At 39.7% G+C, this 21,014-nt stretch overlaps 1 protein-coding gene across 1 annotated transcript in view; it reads left to right on the top strand.

The window, feature by feature from the left end:
* LOC146405808 (uncharacterized) overlaps positions 1 to 21,014 on the top strand; it is a 502,014-nt gene that overhangs the window by 8,695 nt on the left and 472,305 nt on the right. The gene's annotated exons all lie outside the window — the stretch shown is intronic.

The following is a 21,014-nucleotide window of genomic DNA, read 5'->3' as shown; positions in this document are numbered from 1 at the left end:
AACTTTCAACTTGGAGAAAAGTTGTAAAATAATACGTAAGAACTTCAGTATATTTACTCACATGCACTAACTTTAACATTTTTCTCCATTTGCTTATCTCGCATTCCTCTATGTATGTGTGTGTGTATGTATATGTGTGCACACACAAGCATGATCCGTGTTTAAAGAACCATGTACAAATAAGTTATAGGCATCATATTTCTTTACTCTCGGTTATTTCAGAGGACGTTTGCTAAGAACAGGATTAAACTATAACCAGAGTATGAGTATGAACATGAAGTCAGGAAATTTAACACTGACTCAGTCTTACTATCTAATCTTCTCTCCAAGTTTGCATTTTGCCAGTTGTCGCAATATTGGGTTTTACAGCCCTGTGCTCCCTTCAGTCCTGTCCCGTTTCTTTTATTTCCTTTCTTCCCTCCTTCCCTCCAGGTTCTTTACCTTTCATGCCCTTAACGTTTTTCTTTAGAGGCTGTACCTACGTTTGTGTCATGTGATTATAATCCTTTGGCAGCAATACTACAAAGGTGATTGTGTTCTCAGGGCCTCGTGTCCAGAGGTACATGACAGCAATTTTTTTCATTACTGAAGGTGTTAACTCTGGTCACTTAAGGTGAATTTGTGCCAATGACCATTTTCCCCTTTGTAATTAACTTTCATGTAGACACCTTGTGACTGTGGAAATGCAAATGTATCTGCACTTGACATTTGTCACTTACCAATCAATATATGCTAAACTCAGTTCATATTAACTCAGATCTTTTATCTATTACAAAGCATTCCATGATGTGTATGTGTCGTCATTTCTTCTCCCAGTTTCCTATGTGTAGGTATTGAGGTTGTTTCCAAAGATTTTGCATTTATAAATAATGCTGCAATGGATAATCGAATGTGAATGTCTTTTCTTATTGTTAGACGTGGAACAGCGTGAATTCCTAGAACAGGGATTGCTAAATTACAAGGAAATGCATAGGTGATTTTGTTAGCGATTGCCAAACTCCCCAACACAAGGGTTATGTTATCTGTATTCCCATCAGCGGTGATGGAAACAGCCTGGAAGCCTTGCCAGCAGAATGTGTTGCCAAGCTTTTTACTTTTCTGCCAACCTGATAAAGAAGAAATGGTATCTCAGTGTAATTTCACTTCCTTTTTTTTCTTTTGAGCAAAACTGAAATAGTTTCACATGACTAAGGACCATTGTGTGTGTTTTTCATGAGTTGTTGGCTTGGGCCTTCAACTTGTTGAAGTGTTGGGTCAATTTCCCCATTTCTTTTAATAGTTTTTAAGTATATTAAGAATGATATAATATCTGCAAATGTTTTCCCAGTTTGTCATCTGTCATTTTACTTTGAGATTTTTTTTTTTCAATTAAAAATGTTTTATGTAGTTAAATTTTATGTGTCAAATTTATCCTTAAAATTTTTTTTTTGTCTTTTTGCCATTTCTTGGGCTGGCTTCCGTGGCATATGGAGGTTCCCAGGCTAGGAGTCTAATCGGAGCTGTAGCTACCGGCCTACATCACAGCTCACAGCAACAGCAACACTGGACCCTTAGCCCACTGAGCAAGGCCAGGGATCGAACCTGCAACCTCATGGTTTCTAGTCGGATTCGTTAACCACTGAGCCATGAAGGGAACTCCTATCCTTAAATTTTTTAAATTGGATTGTCTTTCTTTCTATCTTTTTTTTTTTTTTCCCCCACCCCATGGCATACAGAGTTCCCAGGCCAGGGATCAGATCTGAGCCACACTGCAGCAATGCCAGATCCTTAACCCACTGTGCTGGGTGGGGAATTGAACCTGTGTCCTAGAGCTCTAGAGATGCTGCTGAGTCCATTGTGCCACAGTGGAAACTGCTCAACTGGATTTTAAATCTTTGAAACTTTTCTTAAGATTTTAAGAAAAAAGTTTTTAAGATTTATACCACATTATAGATGGATTCAACTGTTTACTTCTAATATTTATACAGTCTTTTAAACTTAGAACTCTGGATCCATTTAAAGTTTATTTTTACATATGATGTGAAAAATACATTTAATTGTATCTTTTTACAAAAGGCTATTCTGTTATCTCTGCACCTTTTTTAAAAAAAAGTTCATCTTTGCTCAGAGGTTGGTGAGCCATCTTTATTATATGATAAATTTTCCCTATGTGCTTGGTTCCCAAACTGGGCTGTCTCTTCTCTTCTACTGCACCAGTCTGTCTGCCTATTTGCTTGCCAGTACTATGCTGTTTGAATTATAGAAGCTTTATAGAAAGTTTTAGTATGTGGCAGGGTTAGTCCCTTTTTACAGTTATGGTTTTTTCAATGTCTTCCTAGCTATTCATGCATGTTTATTTTTCTCATAAGAATTTTTGTTGTAATTTATCTAGCATGATAAAAGCTTATTGGTATTTTTTTTTTTTTTTTTTTACTGCCTGAAGGGTATAAAGTGTATAAATTATTGTAGGGAGAAGTGATCTCTTTATGACCTTTCATTGACCTATTTAAGAACAAGAGTTTACTCTTCATTGGTTGATTTCTGACTTTGTGTTTTTCAGTAGCGTTTTAGGTTTTCCCATATAGATCCTACTAGTTATTTATTGTTGCATAAAACATTACCTCTAAACCTAGTAGCTTAAAATAATAATAAACCTCTATTATCTCATACTTTTCTATGGGTCAGGAATTTAGAAGTGGTCTAGCTGGGGGATTCTGGCTTGAGGGTCTCCGATGAAGGAGACAGGTGTTGACTGGAGCTGCAGATAGCTGAGACTTAGTTGGTGCTGCTGAAATGTTGCTTCACATGGCTGGCAAGTTGATGCTGGTTGTTGGCAGGAAGCCGTGGCTTCTCACCATATGGTCTTCTCTGTAGGACTGCTTGAGTGTTCTCACAACATGGCAACTGGCTTCCATGGGACAAAAGATTCGACAGAAAGATCTAGGTGGAAACTACAACTGTTTTTTTTTTTTTTTCTTTCTTTTCTTTCTCTCTTTATTTTTTTGGTGGGGGGGGGGGGTGCACTCGCGGCATATGGAGGTTCCCAGGCTAGGGCTTGAATCAGAGCTGTAGCTGCTGGCCAAAAATGTAGCCACAGCAACACTGGATCCAAGATGCATCTGTGACTTCCACCTCAGCTCACGGCAATGCCTGTTCCTTAAACCATGCCTGCAGGGCCTGGGATCAAACCCACATCCTCATAGATGCTACTCAGGTTCATTAACCACTGAGCCACTCTGGGGACTCCCTGTGTTGTTTTTATAGTAAGTGTGATTATGTCTTCAGAATCATGGTGTGTATGGTTTAAGGGGAATAGGTGTTGAATTTTTTCTGAGATTTAGGGTCTTTATGCTAAGGCATTTCCCATATTGAGTGTATTACTACACCAAATTTTGCTTGGTTATTGTATGCTATTTTCAGTTTGGTGATGAATTCTGTTCACTAATAAACACTTATTTTGGGTTAATATTCATAAATTATGTTGGTAATTGGATTTTAAAAATTTTGGAACAATGTAATATTTGGGGATCATCAGCATTTTTGCTTCGTGGAATGATTTTGCAAGTTGTTTTCCTTCATCTTCTATGTTTTGGAACAGTTGTTATAGCACTGGGACTATCTAGTTATTGACATTTTGGTAAAATTTCCTTGTGAAAACATCTGGGCCTGATGCTTTTTTTGTGGGGTCTAGCTCTGATAAATTTCTGCTTTTTTTTTTTTTTTTCTATAAATATTGGTCCATTTAAAATGCTTCCTAAATATACTTGAGTCAGTTTTGGTAAACTTTGTCAAATATTAATCATTCCATACAGCTTTTCAAATTTATTTACATAGAAGTATGTATATTTATTTTTTGTCTCATTGGACGTTTCTTTGTGCCTTCTTTTTCAGGTGAACTAGTGACATGTCTACTCTTTTTCAAAGAATAAAGGATTTGATTCGCGTCTGGGTTCCTTTAGAGTTGATATAGTTTTAGTTTGCAATAAGCATATAAATAAATTATTCTCTTAAAATTGCTGCTCACATGTATTCCATTGATTCTAATATGCGTAGTTTCATTATCATTTCACTTTGCAAATTTAGAAATTGGGGATTCTATTCCCTCTTTCACTTAATGTTTAAGAGAAAAATTTTAATTCCCAGGTGGAATTCTCCTTATTGTTAAATATTATTAGTAATTGCTTATTTTATTGAATTATAATTAGAGAGTGTTGTTGGTAATACTTCTTCTGCATACGACTTATTAATGGTTTCTTTGTGACCTAGTAGTTGGTCAGTTTTGTAAATGTCACGTGTGTGCTTGAGAAGAAAATGTATGTTTTGTTAGCAAAGTTGAATATTTGATAGGTTTCCATAAGATCTCTTTTATTGAGATTGTTGTTTAGGTGTTCTATAGCCCTATTAATTTTTTGTCCACTTTACATCTGTTAAAATGAGAATAGCTGGCTGAACGCTGCTATCAGGGTGCTTTTGTGTATTTTTCCTTGCTTTTTCTGTAATTACTGTTGTATAAAGACGGTTGCTGTGTTACTTGGTGCATAGGTATTTCTAAATGTTATCTCTGTTTTGAATCACAGTGTTTAGCTTTAATACTATCCTTTTTGTTAAAATTAATTTTTTTTGGGGGGGTGTCTTGCATCCTACTTGGAGCAATACCAGGATTTCAACCACTGCTTTCTTATTGATTTCATTTGCCTGTTAGGTCTGTATTCATCTTTTTATATTTAGTCTTTTGGAATCATATTTTTTCAGGTCTGACTCTTATATACATCATAGATTTGGTATTTCTTTATTATTTTTTTTAAAACTATAGTTGATTTAAAATGTTGCATCAATATATATACATTATTTTTCTCATACTATCTTCCCTCATGTTGTATCAAAAGAAATTGGGTATTGTTCCCTCTGCTCCACAGTAGGACCTCATTGCTTACCCATTCTAAATGTAATAGTTTGCCTTTACTAACCCCAAACTCGCAATCCATCCCACTCCTTCCCCTCCCCCTTGGCAACCACAAGTCTATTTTCCATGTCTATCTGTTTCTGTGTTACAGGTAGGTTCATCTGTGCCATATTTTAGATTCCACATGTAAGTGATATCATATGGTATTTGTTGTTCTCTTTCTGTCTTCACTTAGTATGAGAATCTCTAGTTGCATCCATGTTGCTGGAAATGGCATTATTTCATTCTTTTTTATGGCCGAGTACTATTCCATGGTATATATGTACCACATCTTAATCCATTCATCTGTTGATGGACATTTACATTGTTTTCATGTCTTAGCTATTGTGAATAGTGCTTCTATGAATATATGGGTGCATGTATCTATTTGAATTGTAGTTTTGTCTGGATATATGCCCAGGAGTGGGATTGCTGTATCATATGGCATTTCTATATTTGGTTTTGTGAGGAACCTCCATAGTGTTTCTATAGTAGTTGTACCAATTTACATTTCCACCAACAGTTGAGTGTTTCCTTTTCTGCACACCCTTTCCAGCATGTTATTTGTAGACTTGTTAATAATTGCCATTCTGACCCATGTGAGGTGGTACCTTATTATAGTTTTGATTTGCATTTCCCTAATAATTAGTGAAGCTGAGCATTTTTTCATGTGCCTGCAGGCCAACCATATGTCTTTGAAAAAACATCTGTTTAGATTTTCTGCCCATTTTTTGAGTGGGTCATTTGTTTCTTTGTTGTTGAGTTGTTTGTATATCTTGGAAATTAAGCCCTCATCAGTTTCATTATTTGCAACTATTTTCTCCCATTTCATAGGTTTGGATTTTCTTTTTAAAAATGGTTTCCTTTGCTTTTTGAAAGCTAGTAAGTTTGATTAGGTCTCACTGGTTTATTTTTATTTTTATTTCTATTGCTTAGGGACACTGACCTAGGAAAACTTTTGTATGGTTTATGTCAGAAAATGTTTTACCTATGTTCTCTTGTAAGAGTTTTATGGTGTCTTATGTTTAAGTCTACAAGCCATTTTGAGTTTATTTTTGTATATGGTGTGTTCTAGTTTCGTGGGTTTACATCCAGTTGTCCAGTTTCCCCAGCACCACTTGCTGAAGACACTTTTTCCCCATTGTATATTTTTACCTCCTTTGTCAAAGGTTAATTGATCATAGATGTCTGCTTTTATTTTTGGGTTCTGTATTCTGTTCTATTGGTTTATTTGTCTGTTTTTCTACCAGTACCACACTGTCTTGATTACTGTAGCTTTGTAATGTTTTCTGAAGTCTGAGAGAATTATTTCTCTTGCTTGTTTTTTTTTTTTTTCCCCTCAGAATTGCTTTGGTAATTCTGGGTCTCTTATGGTTCCAGATCAATTTTTGGATTGTTTGTTCTAGTTCTGTGAGAAATATCATGGGTAATTTGATAGGGATGGCATTAAATCTGTAGGTTGTTTTGGGTGGTAGTGCCATTATAGTAACATTAATTCTTCCGATCCAGGAGCAAGGCATATCTCTCCATTTCTTTGAACCCTTTTTAATTTCCTTAATTAATACTTTATAGTTCTCAGTGTATAAGTCTTTTACTTCCTTGGTCAGGTTTATTCCTAGATATTTAGTTTTTGGCAGTGTGATTTAAAATGGTATTTTTTATTATTTTTATTATTTTTTATTTTTTTCACTGTACAGCATGGGAACCAATTTACACATACATGTATACATACCTTTTCCTCCCATTGTTGTGTTGCTAAAAGGTATTTTTTAACATTCCTTTTCTAATACTTCATTGTTAGTATGCAGAGATGTAACCATTCTCTGAATTTTAATTTTGTCTGCTGCTACTTTGCTGAACTTGTGGATCAGTTTGAGTAGTTTTGGGTGGAGTCCTTAGCATTTTCTATATATAGATTCAGGTCATCTAGAGTGACAGTTTTAACTCTTCTCTTTCAATTTGGATATCTTTTTATTTCTTTTTTTTAAAATCTGATTGCTGTGTGATATTTGTGAATCATTTTGGAAATATTTTTCTCATAAACATGAGCTAAGATAACTCACCTTTATTAATAGACTTGCTATGCTGGGTCTCTGTCATTTTTTTTCCAATTACAATTTTCTCATTTTCTGTTTCTCTACATGATGTGTTTGCTTCGGTCTTAATTTAAAAAAAAGCATTTATTGATTACCTCTATTTTCTTAGTTAACATTTATTATCTGGTGTGTCAGTTTTTAATGTATCCTTTGACTCTTCCTTTTTATCTGTATGACAGATGCTCTCAAAATGTGGTTCACTGAAGCCTTTTCATGGAGTCTGTTTTCATAATAATAGTAAGACTTTACTTGGATTTTCCTCACTCACCTTCTCATGAATGCAAATGAGCAGTTTCCAGAGGCTACATGATACATGATGATGTTCTTCTTTTGGTGGCTAATGAAATGTGTGAAACACGTAAGGAAATCCAGCTGTCTATTAAGCCAGCTCTGAAAGAGATTTCAAAAATATAAAATAATGCTACTCTTTGGGAATTCCTGTTGGTGGCTCAGTGGGTTACAAACCTGACTAGTATCTATGAAGATGCAGGCTCTATCCCTGGTCTCAGTGGGTTAAGGTTCCAGAATTGCCATGAGTTGGTATAGGCCAGCAGCTGCAGCTCTGATTCAACCCATAGCCTGGGAACGTTCATATGCTGCAGGTGCGGCCCTAAAAAGAAAAAGAAAATGCTACTCTTCTCACTGTATTTCTTAGGAAAAGTATCATTTTTCATAAAAATGTGATTTATGTTGCCATTTAATAGGCTTATTATTGTTATTTTAAGTAAAACATAGCTTCTCAGTTGTAATTTCCTATATGGAAAATACTTGATAGATATAATTCAATAAAGGAAAAATTTCTGAGGTTCTCAAATTTTAGGAGTATAAGGATTTGGGAGGTCATAAGATTTGAGAACTGCTTCTCCTTTCTCTTCCACTTTTTATTCATATTCTATTTAGTACATCAAAACCTATGGCATTTTGCATTATTCTCTTTTCTCCATTTTTGTTTTAATCTTAAATCTAAAATTAAAAATATTAAAGCCTTATGATCACTCTGTTTGCCTAAATTTCCTCAGTTATAACTTGGTTGAATGAAATTCATCCTGTAGCAGATTCTTCAAGGACACATGAATAAAATACTCTCCAAGTTTTTGAATATGTAAAATTGTTTTTTGTTATTTTTAATTTATGCCTTGACATTAAATTGTAGTTTACCTGGATGCAAAATCGTTGGTTCACATTTTGAAAATGCTGCTTGCCTCTTGCCTTGCTTTGTATGTTGCTGTTGGGAGTTTTGTTACCAGCTCAGTTCACTTGTTATTTTAAGAATTTTAGTTTTTGCCCCTGCCTGGAGACCTGGGGTTCCCCCCTGCCCCTGGAAAATCTAATAGTTTTATTAGATATATCTGAAAGTTGATCATTCAGGGTGAATTTTCTCAGGTTCCTGGTGCGCCCATTTAGTATATGGATTTGGGTATTGTATAGTTTCCTGAACCTTTTCATGGATTATATTTGAAAATATTCTATTCCATTGGTTTTTATTTCTTTTTCAGAAACTCTGAATATGTATAACTGGATCTCCTCTTCTTGTCTTCCATTTATTTTTTATTTATTTTTTTGTCTTGTTAGGGCCATACCCTCAGCATGTGGAGGTTCCCAGGCTAGGGGTCAAATTGGAGCTGTAGCTGCTGGCCTACACCACAGCCACAGCAACATCAGATCCGAGCTGTGTCTGCGACATACACAGCAGCTCATGACAACACTGGATCCTTAAACCCACTGAGTAGGGCCAGGTATTGAAACTGCAGCCTCATGTTTCTTCGTTGGATTTGTTTTTGCTGTGCCATGTTGTGAACTCCTTGTCTTCCATTTGAACTACTTTCTCTTTTACCCTTTTTAATGTTTTTATCTTATTTTTTTTAATTTTTATTTTTTTTGGTCTTTTTGCCATTTCTTGGGCTGCTTCCGCAGCATATGGAAGTTCCTAGGCTAGGGGTCGAGTCAGAGCTGTAGCCGCCAGCTTACACCACTGCCACAGCAACATGGGATCCAGCCACGTCTGTGAGCTACACCACAGCTCAAGACAATGCCGGATCCTTAATCCAGTGAGGGAGGCCAGGGATCGAACCCGCAACCTCATGGTTCCTAGTTGGATTCGTTAACCACTGAGCCACAAAGGGAACTCCTTATCTTATTCTTTTTATCTTGGTTATTTTTCTACTTCATTTCCTCTTACTGAATGTTCATTTGAATATAATTTTTTTTCTTATGGGAAACTTTTAATTTTTTTGAGGTTATTTCTCTTTTTTCTTATTTCTTTCCATCAGTCTTTATTTCTTCCTGTTTTATGGACAATTTTGTTCCTTAGATTTGATCATCTGATTTGAGATACTCATATTTCCATGTGCTTGCTTGAAAATACTGCTTTTAGTTTGGCGTATTTTGCTATAGTTTCTTCTGCTTTCGTTGTTGGTTTTAGGGTGGTGTGAGAGAATTTTCACGAGTTTCACTTTAAGTTTTAGTTTTAGTCTTCCAAATTTGTATAAATGTAAGTTGTTTTAGAATCTTTATTTTGCGGATCAGCTTTGCAATTTGGGAAGATAGGAAGATTGTGAATTAAACACATGACACCTATCTATTTATAAACCCATCTACCCATCTATCCATAGTGTCAGATTTGTTCTTTTTTGTCCGTGAATTTTAGTTACTCTTACCTGTACTGTCAAGTGTGATTATTTGAAAGTTGGGCAGCTCATACTCATAAATACATACTCAGGAATCCAAAAAAGTCATTCTTTGTAATATGGAGGAGAAAATACTCAGCCTCTGAAAGCCAAATGTACTAAAGAGCAAAAACATTTCTCTGAAATCCTCTCGTTTGTAGGATATCTCTTATTATTACTACCTTGGCGAGCTGACGAACAAAAATCAAACATTTTATTTACTTAATTTCCACTTTAAAATAGTGTTTTTTACATAATTTACTATTTTAATTAAATTATAAGTTAAAATATTGTGAAGTATTCAAATATGATTCATAAGGCGTGGAACTAGACAAAAAACTTCTCATTTTATGTTATGTCATATGTCCACCTCCCCTTTTTTCTACCACTATGAAGTTTTCTGTGCATCTTTATTCCCCTTGCTTTTTGTTATCCACCTTTTTTCAGTTACATTTTAAATACATTCTTTTTAAAAATACAATTCACATATGTTAATAATCTATCCACCATTTTAAAGTGTACAATGCAATAATTTTTAGTATTTTCACAACGTTACACTGTTAGTGTCACAATCTACTTCCAGAACATTTTTATCATGCCAAAGGAATCCCATACCTGGCACTAGTCCCTCTCCATTTCTCCCTCTTCCCAGCCTCTGACAATCACTGATGTATTTTCTGTCACCGGATTTGTGAATTTGAATATTTCACATAAATGGGATTAAACAGTGGTATTTTTTTTATGTAGCTGCACATCACTTTTTAAAATGGATGTTAATGGGATCGTAATGAACATATCTCTCTTATTCTTTTTCCTCTTCATATTTCTTCCATATCATTTTGTATGTTTCTGGGTAATTTTTAATATCAGTATAGTATATACAGACCACTGATTTTTAATATAAGTAAAGACCAAATGCCTCCTGTTTTATCCAAGTGTTCCATTATTGATGGATATATCAGTTGTAGTCAGTCAATATTATCAACAACCTCATACTGAAATTTGTTTTTGATGCATGTGAAAGAGCTTTGTCTACCAGGGAATTACAAAATAATTCTGGTGCCCACCTTAAAAAGTTATCGTGCAGATAAAACAAGATAATACCACTGCTTTGAACAATGCCTGGCAAAGAGTAATTTCACAATAAATGATACCTATTATTATTATTACAGATCTGCAGTAGCATAGAACATGTTTATGATACAATAATGAGTTGCTTCAAAAAGCAACCCAGCAAAATAGTCCATCTTCTTCGGGTGTGATTTTTGTGAAAAGTATATCTGCTTATGAATGCATAAAAACTCAAAGGCAATATTTATGTGTGGAAAGGATTGCTTTGCTATGATGATGATACTGTGGGCTGCCTTTTTACGTTTGCAGAATGTCTTTCAAAATGTTACATCAATACAAAATTAAAAGAAATCGGGAGAGAGAAGAAATCTTGACTTGTCCTTGAATGAGCAGGAGGTGCCCAAGCATCCTTTTACTGCCCCCCACTCCCAAAACTATATGGCTTTGACAGGAGCGAGTCAAGACGAGGGTAGTTGGCCATGATTTTTCACCATGGGGTGAATACCTGGTCGTGGTTTTCTTACCCTTCACTGTAAACATCTTTGCTTTGTCTCCTTGGTTACTCATCCGTCCATCCATTCATTCAATAGCTGTTTATAGAGAGCCTCCCTTGTGCTAGGTACTGTGGTGGGCACTGGATAGACATGAGTGAACGATGGTGAATAGTGAGGAAGTTCTCATCACCCAAGTTCTGGACAAATACCAACAAATAAATGAACAAGAAACTATCAATGATAGGTGCTCTGCATATAAATAAAACTAAGATGCAGTGTCAGCTGATTGATGACTGCTTTGGACTGGGAGTCAAGAAAGACGTCTCTGTAGAGAAGTTGATCTATTGAGACCCAAATGACAAGAAGGTGCTGTCCTTGGGGAGATCTTGGGGAGGAACATGTCAGGAGAGGGGACAGGACGGCAACACCCAAAGGGTCTAGAGCAGGAATCAGCTTGGTGGGTGTGAAGTATAGAAGGTGGGCCAGGGTGTGGCTGGAGAGTGATGGGTGAAGTGGGAACAGAAGGTCAGAGAGGAGGGGAAGCCTCAGATCATGTGGGACTTTGTGAACTAGATTGGGGCTCTTGGATTTTATTGCAAATGGGAAGCATTGGATTTTTATTTTATTTTTTTTATTTTTGGTCTTTTTAGGGCTGTACCCACAGTATATGGGGGTTGCCAGACTAGGGCTCAAATTGGAGCTGCAGCTGCTGGCCTACACCACAGAGCCATAGCAATGCCAGATCCAAGCTAGTGCGACCTACACCACAGTTCATGGCAATGCCGGATCCTTAACCCCCTAAGCAAGGCCAATGGGTGAACCTGTGTCCTCATGGATGCTACTCAGAGTTGTTGCTGCTGAGCTACATTGGAAGCTCCTGGATGGTTTTAAGTAGAAGAGCGACGTCTTTGGATCCCAGCCATTCTTTGGGAAATGGGTTTTAGGAAGAGGGAAATCTGGGAGGTCAGTAGAGAGGGTAGAGCAACGGTCTTGGCAAGAGGACGATGATGGCTCAGAATAGGGTGGGAGCAGTGGAGAAGGGGAGAGATGATTGTTGGGTTTCTTTGGAAGATAGTTACCTGGATCTGCCACTGAATTGTGGGGCATGAAGGAAATAAAGGAGCCAAATATAACTTGGAGAGTGTTCTCCCGAGAAAGTGTGTGAGTGGTGATGGTATTTACTGTGAAGAAAGCTGAAGACTGGGGAATAATTAGCTTCTGTTTTGACTGAAGCAAAGAGTCCTATTAGGTATCCAAATAAAAATGACAAATGGAGACTTGATTATGTCAGTGTGGATTTCTAGGAGCAATCCAGATGTCTTCAGTACAGATGCGATATTTAAAAACCCATGGGATTGGGCGGGCTCAACTAGGGGGAGTGTGCAGCGAAAGGAGAAAAAGTGGCCCTTACTTGAGATGGACCCAGAAGCTCCCCCTGCTCTTGATGAGGGAGAAGACAGGAAGCCACTTCATGGTATTTTCGAATGACCGTGGCTAGGGTCCATCCGGAGTAAGATACTAATGAGGAAGGAGGAAAGAGGATTCATGATAGACCCAGGGGGAAGGAGAACGGAGCACCACTAAAGATGCACACTCGATGGGATAGGTACATTCTTGGGCAGGAGAGGATGCCTAAGAAATGGAGACTGGAGATGGATGTCAGACCTGACCCACCCTAGTTTTGCTCAGGATGCTCTTGGAGTCAGCGAGGGAGGTGTCAGCCATGTCGATGCCATTGGGGTCAGGGATGGAGCAATTTTCTCAGGTAGGTACTTGGTCCAGCCTAGCCCATGGCTTCTCATAACCTTTGTGTGGTTTTTTGGCCTCACACAGAGGCAGCTGTAAACAGTAGCCTTGATGACAGTTTGCTGGGGAATTTTCCACAAAAGCACATGAGGATTTGTCCCATCCGACTGAGAAGGCTGTTTTTCTGGATGGATCTCTATTTATGTATGAGGAAACTTGGCACTGGTGAAGCGGTAGCTTATTTTTCCTTTTTGTTTGGTTTCATTTTGTGCTTCAGAAATAGAACAGATTAAGCATTACTTACTTTTGAAGGTTCCAGCTCTCCCTACAGCGTGACTTTAAATTCTGTTCTCCCCAGGCGAGAACGTGGAAGACATCTCTCCTAGTTTTTGTAATAAGCAAATGCAGGGAGGACTTGGGAGGGTTTTTTTTTTTTTTCAGTTTAATTTTATTTACATTTCTTTGAAAATCTTTTCTTCCTATGAAAAAATGCTCATTCTAAAGGAATTAGAACAAATTGAAAAAAATGCAAAAAAGAAAAAAATTGGAGGTAATGAAAGTGATGAAATGAGATGATGTTAGAGCTAGAAGGGACCTTAGAAATATCCTAACCAAACTCAACAAGCTATTTTATAAATGATGAAATTGGGGCTCAGAGAATTTAAGCAACATGCCCAAGGTCACATGGGTAATAAGATGACTATGAATTAGAATCTTTTTCTCTTTTGATTAATCTTTTTCTATTGTACCAGGGATTTAAATTTTTTTTTCCCTTTTAGTGATGAGACTCTAAGTCAAATCTTACTTGGAAGCCCAACATGTAGAACAAGGGTGTTGTGGTTGAATGGGAGCAGGTGGGGGAGGGAGAGCTGCAGGTCTGGTCTCCTTCCTTCCCATCATCCCCAGAGTTAATATGAGGCATCCCTAGAGAATGCTTGAGATTTTCTTTCTGCTTTTTTGTTTTTTAGGGTCGTACATGTAGCATATGGAAGTTCCCAGGCTAAGGGTTGCATTGGTGATAAAGCTGCCAGCAAACACTGCAGCGCAGCAACACCAGATCTGAGCCGCATCTGTGACCTACACCACAGCTCAGAGCAACGCTGGATCCTTAACCCCTCCTAGCGAGGGCAGGGATGGAACCTGCATCCTCCTGGAAACTCTTTGGGTTCATTACTGCTGAGCCACAATGGGTACACCTGCTTCAGATTTTCTGAGGCAATATTTGATACCTGTAATAACCACTGCCTGATAACCATTTTTTTAAATTTATTCACCAACTGTTTATTGAGTGTTTACTATGTGCCAGGCACCTTCTGAGGTGAAAGGAATATGTATAGCCTTGGACAAAACAGACAGAAGGACAGGCAGTATGTGTAGGGGGGCATGAGGGTGGTATAGATACAGGCTGTCTCTCCTGGGCTCTGTCTCCTGCTGGCCCATGTCAGCCTTCTCTATTCCATCTGTCTAGTTTTTGATACCCTGTTGTCCCTGGAATCGAGGACAACAGTGGATCTAGAACATCCTGCAAATCCTATTTTTTTTCCTGACTTAATTTGAATAACTCATCTTTATTTGTTCTAGAAAGAGCCAGTATTTCTCAGTGTTCATTTGGAGCCATCCATTTCTCTCACAAGAGGCTTAGTAGTTGCCCTGAGACCTTTTCTGTTTCCACTTTGATTAGAGGTGAGGAACTTGGCCATTCTGAAGGCTGCCACTTCAGCATTTTTTGGACAAACTTAGTAAGGAAACGATGCATCCCAATTTAACAGAGGTTAAAAAAATAGCATTTTTTGGAGGGAAATTGTCCCCTAATTAGGTGATTATACAATCACCCCATTTCCAACAAGAGCAGTAAACTCAAATCCGGAAGGTTAGCTGAACCTCTTTCCAGTTGGTCATGTGGTCCTCCACTTGACTGCAGCCTCCAGCGCAAAGCAGGAAGGGCAGACGGAGGGTGTTGGGGTCGCTGGCTTGGGCGAGTGACTTACCTTCCTTGAGCCTTAGCCTCCTCACCCATATATTAACATAATGTGCATGAAGTTAGGGTCATTGTGTGATTAAAAGAAAAAGCATCCCCTTAAAGCAGCACAGAGCCTGGCCCAGGGGTGGACGCGTAATACATATTGTTTCCATTCTCCCTTTCCTTTGAATCTGAAGAACACATTTCTGAAGACATGGAGAAACAGGACTCCTCCTGGGGGTTGTGTCAAAATGCAAAATCAGAATCAGTAAGTCTGGGGGTGGGGCCAAAGTCTTCTTTTCCAACAGGTTTCCATGCAGTAACTGCATCTAAAGCCTGCAGACATGGATGCTGAGTCACTTTGGAGTCAGCCATATGCTTGGATCCCTGTTCCATATGCTTGAATCCCTGTTTTTTATTTTTTCTTTCATTTTTGGCTGCCCTGCGGCACAAGGAGCTCTCGGGCCAGGGATCAGATCCGAGTTGCAGTCACCACCTAAGCGCAGCTGCGGCAAACCAGATCCTTCCCCGACCCTGCGGGGCAGGGGATGGAGCCTGTGTCCCAGAGCTCCCAAGACACCTCGGATCCTGTTGTGCCACAGTGGGAGCTCCTGCATCCCAGCTTTGCTAGTTGCTGGCTGGTTGATCTCAGGCAAGCCATGTCCCCTTTCTCAGTGTCCCACCTGGAGTGATGGGGCATCACAGGAACAGTGAAGACTGGAAATGAGACAGTGGGTGCCGGGAACAGCATCATTACTGTCTTGGTCATAGTTACTTTAAATCTATTAGACCAAAGGCTGAAAATGCTGACATTGAGAACGGCACCCAGCCCAGGGCCTGGCTCAAAGGAGGTGGATCACAGATGCTGGCTCGCACTGCACATGTGATATTCACACTGGCAGAAGCTGTCCAGAAACGGGGAAAGGTTGCTACCTTGTCTGAAAGTGGAGGCACTCAGGCCCTGGTGGGAATTTGAGGGGGTGGTCTTTGAGCTCCTTTTTCTAAGGAAAACCAAGTATTTGTCAGTCATCCAGGTCTGAACAGAAGGAGGGATGATCATTAATTTTTTGTTGTGTTCTTTCTGGAAAACAGTTAGGATTCCAGGGTGTGGGGCTCTTACTGTAACCTCTGGAACTGGAGGCCGGGAGAGCTGAGTCTCGTGTAGCTGGTGAGGTGGCTGTGGGATGGTGTGGGGAGTTTATTCCAGACAGGATTCTCTGCATTGTGCCAGCTGTGTCATGGTCACCCGGGGGCATCCTCAGGAGAGTGGCAGCCTCCAACCCCGTGTTTTCCTGCCTCTTCCTTTGCCTCTGTTTTGTGAACTTTTAGGACTCCATTTAAAAGCATTTTTTAAAATTAAATTTAAAAGAAAAAATTTCATAAGTAGTGTATGCCTGTGCTGGAAAAACAGAAAATATAAGTGACCAAATGACCAACACAGAAGTTATTTACACCAGAAGGTGGCACACTTTCATTGGAAAGGGGCAGATAGGAGATACTTGAGGCTCTGTGGGCTGTACAAGCTCTGTCACTATACCATTGTCGTTTCAAGGAAGCAACCATAAATAATATGCAGCTGGAGTTCTGGCTGCGGCTCAGCGGTAATGAATCCAACTAGTATCCATGAGGATGTGGGTTCAATCCCTGGCCTCGCTCAGTGGGTTAAAGGATCTGGCATTGCCATCAGCTGTGGTGTAGGTCTCAGTTGTGGCTTGGATCCAGTGTTGCTATGGCTGTTGCATAGGCTGGCAGCTACAGCTCTGATTTGACCCCTAGCCTGGGAACCTCCATACACTGTGGGTGTGGCCCTGGAAAGACCCCCAGAAAAGGTGGGGGGAATTGAGGAGTTTCCTGGTGGCCTCGTGGTTAAGGACTGGCATTGTCATGGCTAGGTCTTGGGTCATGCTGTGGTGTGGACTCGATCCCTGGCTGGGGAACTTCGGCATGCCAGGGCCATGGCCAAAAAAAAAAAAAAAAAAAAAAAAAGAAAAAAAGAAGAAAGAAATGGGACTAGGAAGATTGATTGAGGACTATGGGACTTGCCATGGACCCATGTAGATGGAAGAGCCTGGAAAGTTATCATGACTCTTCTTTCTCAGATTTGGTGTGTGTCTGGTTTTCAGTCTTTCTCCTTAGATCATCTTCCCCTGCCCATCAGTACAAGTGGACTTTGGTTGCTAATAGTGTCAGGTTTTGTGTCACTGGGTCTGCTGCTCTCAATCAGCCTAAGTGTTCCCTTTGGGCTCATGTCTCAATATCATCAGGAGAGAAAGTGCGGTTTGCACAGCACTGGCCAGATTTTACTCTTGGTCCGGTCACCTGTAACTTTCATAGAAAAGGGATGCTGCAGATCAATTACGAAATGGCACCTCTCTACCTTGGGGAGAGTTAGGAGGGGTCGTGGTGAATTACACACTAAAAAACTTATCAGTGTCATTAAAGTACTCCCATCTTAGGAGGAAATTGGGTTTTAGAGACACCAAGTGAGTTACCTAAGTAGCAAAATAGTTGGTCCAATCTCAGTCTACAGACTTGAGTCCCGGGCATGTTGTGAGCACACGGACTGCTGAGAGTTGACTGCCTTGCCCTTGGGATGTTATAACAGGGACGTCTTACTTGGCTGCTGGTCATGGTTCACTCTCTCTTTTTTTTTTTAATCCTGTTGCTTGATACATCATTGGAGGCTGAAAATCCCCCCCGTGTCTTTGACTTTGTCTCCACGCAGGGAGCTGGATGGATGAAAGCGGGTTTTGGAATTTCCTCCTGGTTGACTGCTGTGCTCAGAGTGCTTTGATCCATCCACAGAGGGAAACTGAGTGAAAATGATCCCTTTGCCAATCTGGGCTGGCATCTGATCCCTTGGCCCGGCTTTTGTCTCACAGCCCCGTGTCTAATGCCAGCAGAGAAATCGCTAAAATCGATTAGCAATGGTTACAGCCTAGTGAACACACATCCTGAAACCACAGTGACAGGATTCACCTGTGAGAGCGGTAACCGCAAAACCCAATCCCATGCCAGTGGAGGAGGCCATGCCCCAGGTACCATGACTCTGATTCTGGGGCTCTTGTTGAATAAAATAGGCCATGTTTTTATCGATTTGTTTTTTTTCTGTTGGGTTGAAGGAGTAAAATGAGCCATAGGGTTGTGTAAAATGTAGCTCTGGCATAGCCTTGTACATTGGAGGCTTGCTGGGAGAATTCCTTTATCTGGAGGAGCTCAGGGGTGCAGGACAGGTGAGGTGGAAATAGGTCATTTGTCACTCCAATACCCTTTCCTTTCCTCTCCCCTTCTCGACTATGCCTTGATCATAGCCCCTTTCCGTGTGGTTTTGGGTGGGACTGCACCCACACACAGTTCAAAAGATAGGCTGTGATTGATCCACACCCACCTGTGTATTCTTTGCCTTGGTGGTGGTGATTGATTTGAGTTCTGTCAGTTGACTCATCTTAGGACTGTGAAAGATCCTGGGAATGGGCCATTGGAACTGGCATTTTCTTTTCCATAGATATTGAGGATAAGGATGGGAGGCCTGAAGCGGAGGAAGCTATTTTGTCCTAAGTCTCGAGCTTTTGCATATGTGTGGGCACGTCTGCCATCTGGAGTCTGATGATTCAGGCTGACCCCTCGGTGGCAAAGCTAAGAGACAAAGAAGGCCAGACACCAAGGGGCCTTGGTGATAAGGTCTGAGCTGCTGAATCATCAAGCTTCATCAAAAGAAAACCGAGTGATGGATTGGTTATGCCCTTTGATCCGAGTTTTAAATCATTTGCATTAAAAAAAAAATCCTATTAGATGGAAGTAGTACCACTAGTTGTTCTGAACAGACGATGTTTGCTTGGTATTCTGGCCTCTTTCAAAGGCTGAATACACTTGCGACTCGATGGCCAGTGGGTGCTGCACAGACTAGGAAAGGAACGGCACACCGAGGTCCCAGGTTCCAGTTGGCATGGCTAGTGTCCATTTTTGTCAGGGTTGAGAGACATGCGATTACTTTGACCGTAATTGCTGTCTTTTGATAGAAGTGAAAACATGAGCTATCAGTCTGTTGAGTGATGCCTTCTCTTCCTTTTGGTCTTTTATGAGTTTTTCTGGTGAATGTAGAACTCAAGCCCACCTGGTATCTTCTCTGATGAAGTTCCGTTAGGGATGCTCTGGAATGTCAGGCGTGTCTGGATGAATCTGCTTCATTCAGTTAGTCCCTTTCCCCATGTTTGTATGTGGTTTAGAAGGTGCATGTGGTTCATTTCCGACGAATGAGACAGAATGGACGTCTGCTGGAGATGAGGCTGCTTCAGGGAAACGGTCCTTGGCTCATGAAGAACAGAGAACCTTGAGGTGACTGAATTTTTGGAAAGCCAAAAAGCTTTCCTTTTTTGGCCTCTTACCTAATGAGATGCTTATCTCATAGTTGCTAATATTATCTTATTATGTGAAACTGGTTGTTAGGGGGTTTTTCCCCCTCTTCTCTTTTCCTTTCTTAATATATGTTCTAGAAAGTGTCCTGATGCATTCTGCCAGGACCACATGAAGTAGGGAGACTTGAGCCCCCTGAGGAGCAATGCTGAGGACACCTCGCCCCCAGTCCCCTGCCAAAAAAAGAAGAGAGAAGGAAGGAAAGAGGGAGGGAGATAAAACTATGATGACTGTAGATCCCTCACATTCATCTGGGTGTCCTAAATCTCTGTGCATGACTCTCCCCCAGCCACAGAGCAGGGGTGTTCTGTGTGACACCAGATTTGGAGGCTGTTTTGTGCAAAGTCATGATGCTTGCCTACTACACTCAGATTACCATAAATCTGCTAGCTCACTCTAGTACCTACTTATGAAACATCCTTTTTATAAGGGAGTGCAGGGGCGGTATTTAGAAATACTTGAGCAGCATTACAGTAATGTAAGTTAATGTGTAAATCAAGCTCACCATAAAATAACTAAACATGCATTGCTTTTTATTCTCTGAACTGAACTTAGAAGACTGCTTATCAAGTGACAGAAGTTGGGGTGCACACAGTCCACTAAAATGACAGTGATATGTGGGTCTTTTGTTGATTTTTGGACACTGTTGGTGTGGTCTTCTTGGCATGGCTGTCACAGGCTGCCTTGCACTGGGTGGTTTGACATGGGGAATGCCATCCCTCTCGTCTTTCCATCGCTTCATTTATTTTATTTTTTATTTATTTTTATTACTCAATGAATTTTATTACATTTATAGTTGTACAGTGATCATCACAACCAAATTTTGTAACATTTCCATCCCAAATCCTCAGTGCATCCCCCGACCCCCTCCAACCTCTCTCATTTGGAAACCGTAAGTTTTTCAAAGTCTGTGAGTCAGTATCTTCTCTGCAAACAAGTTCATTGCGTCCATTTTTAAAAATTCCACATGTAAGTGATAGCATTTGATGTTGGTGTCTCACTGTCTGGCTGACTTAACTTAGCATGATAATTTCTAGGTCCATCCATGTTACTGCAAATGCTGTTCTTTCTTTCCTTTGAAAGGCCGAGTAATACTCCATTGTGTATATGTACCACATCTTCTTTATCCACTCCTCTGCTGATGGGCATGTAGGTTGTTTCCATGTCTTGGCTCTTGTATATAGCGCTGCAATGAACAATGGAGTACATGTGTCTTTTTGAGTCATGGTTTTCTCTGGATAGATGCCCAGGAGTGGGATTGCTGGAACAAATGGTAATTCTATATTTAGTTTTCTGCATCTCTCCATTTAGTTGATAGTCATTAGGTGATCTGCAGTCTTAAAAAGTAGAGAATTGCTTAAAAATTTGTAATACTGTTGATGGTCCTAAGACCTTTATAAGCTTCTGCTGAACTAAGCAATTACATCAAATTGTTATTTTTCTTTAGGTTTTATCATGTTGCAAAGATTTTTATATGGTCAAGTTCCCTCCATGAAAATTATTTCCGGGAATACCATTTTTAATTAAGTTGAAACTGTCCTTCAAGCCAGATGAGAGGTGATTTAGTGTGAAGGTTAAGCCTGCATCTTCTGTCACTGAGGTGCCTGGGCTTAGATTGGGATCTGTCACTTAGGTTGTAAATAGCCT

This window comes from Sus scrofa, chromosome 2 (assembly GCF_054392235.1).
Source record: "Sus scrofa isolate SSC_HxYL_T2T_F1_AM1 chromosome 2, Sscrofa_HxYL_maternal_Yorkshire_Landrace_v2.0, whole genome shotgun sequence".
NCBI classification, from domain to species: domain Eukaryota; kingdom Metazoa; phylum Chordata; class Mammalia; order Artiodactyla; family Suidae; genus Sus; species Sus scrofa.
This window is presented reverse-complemented; position numbering and strand designations above follow the sequence as displayed.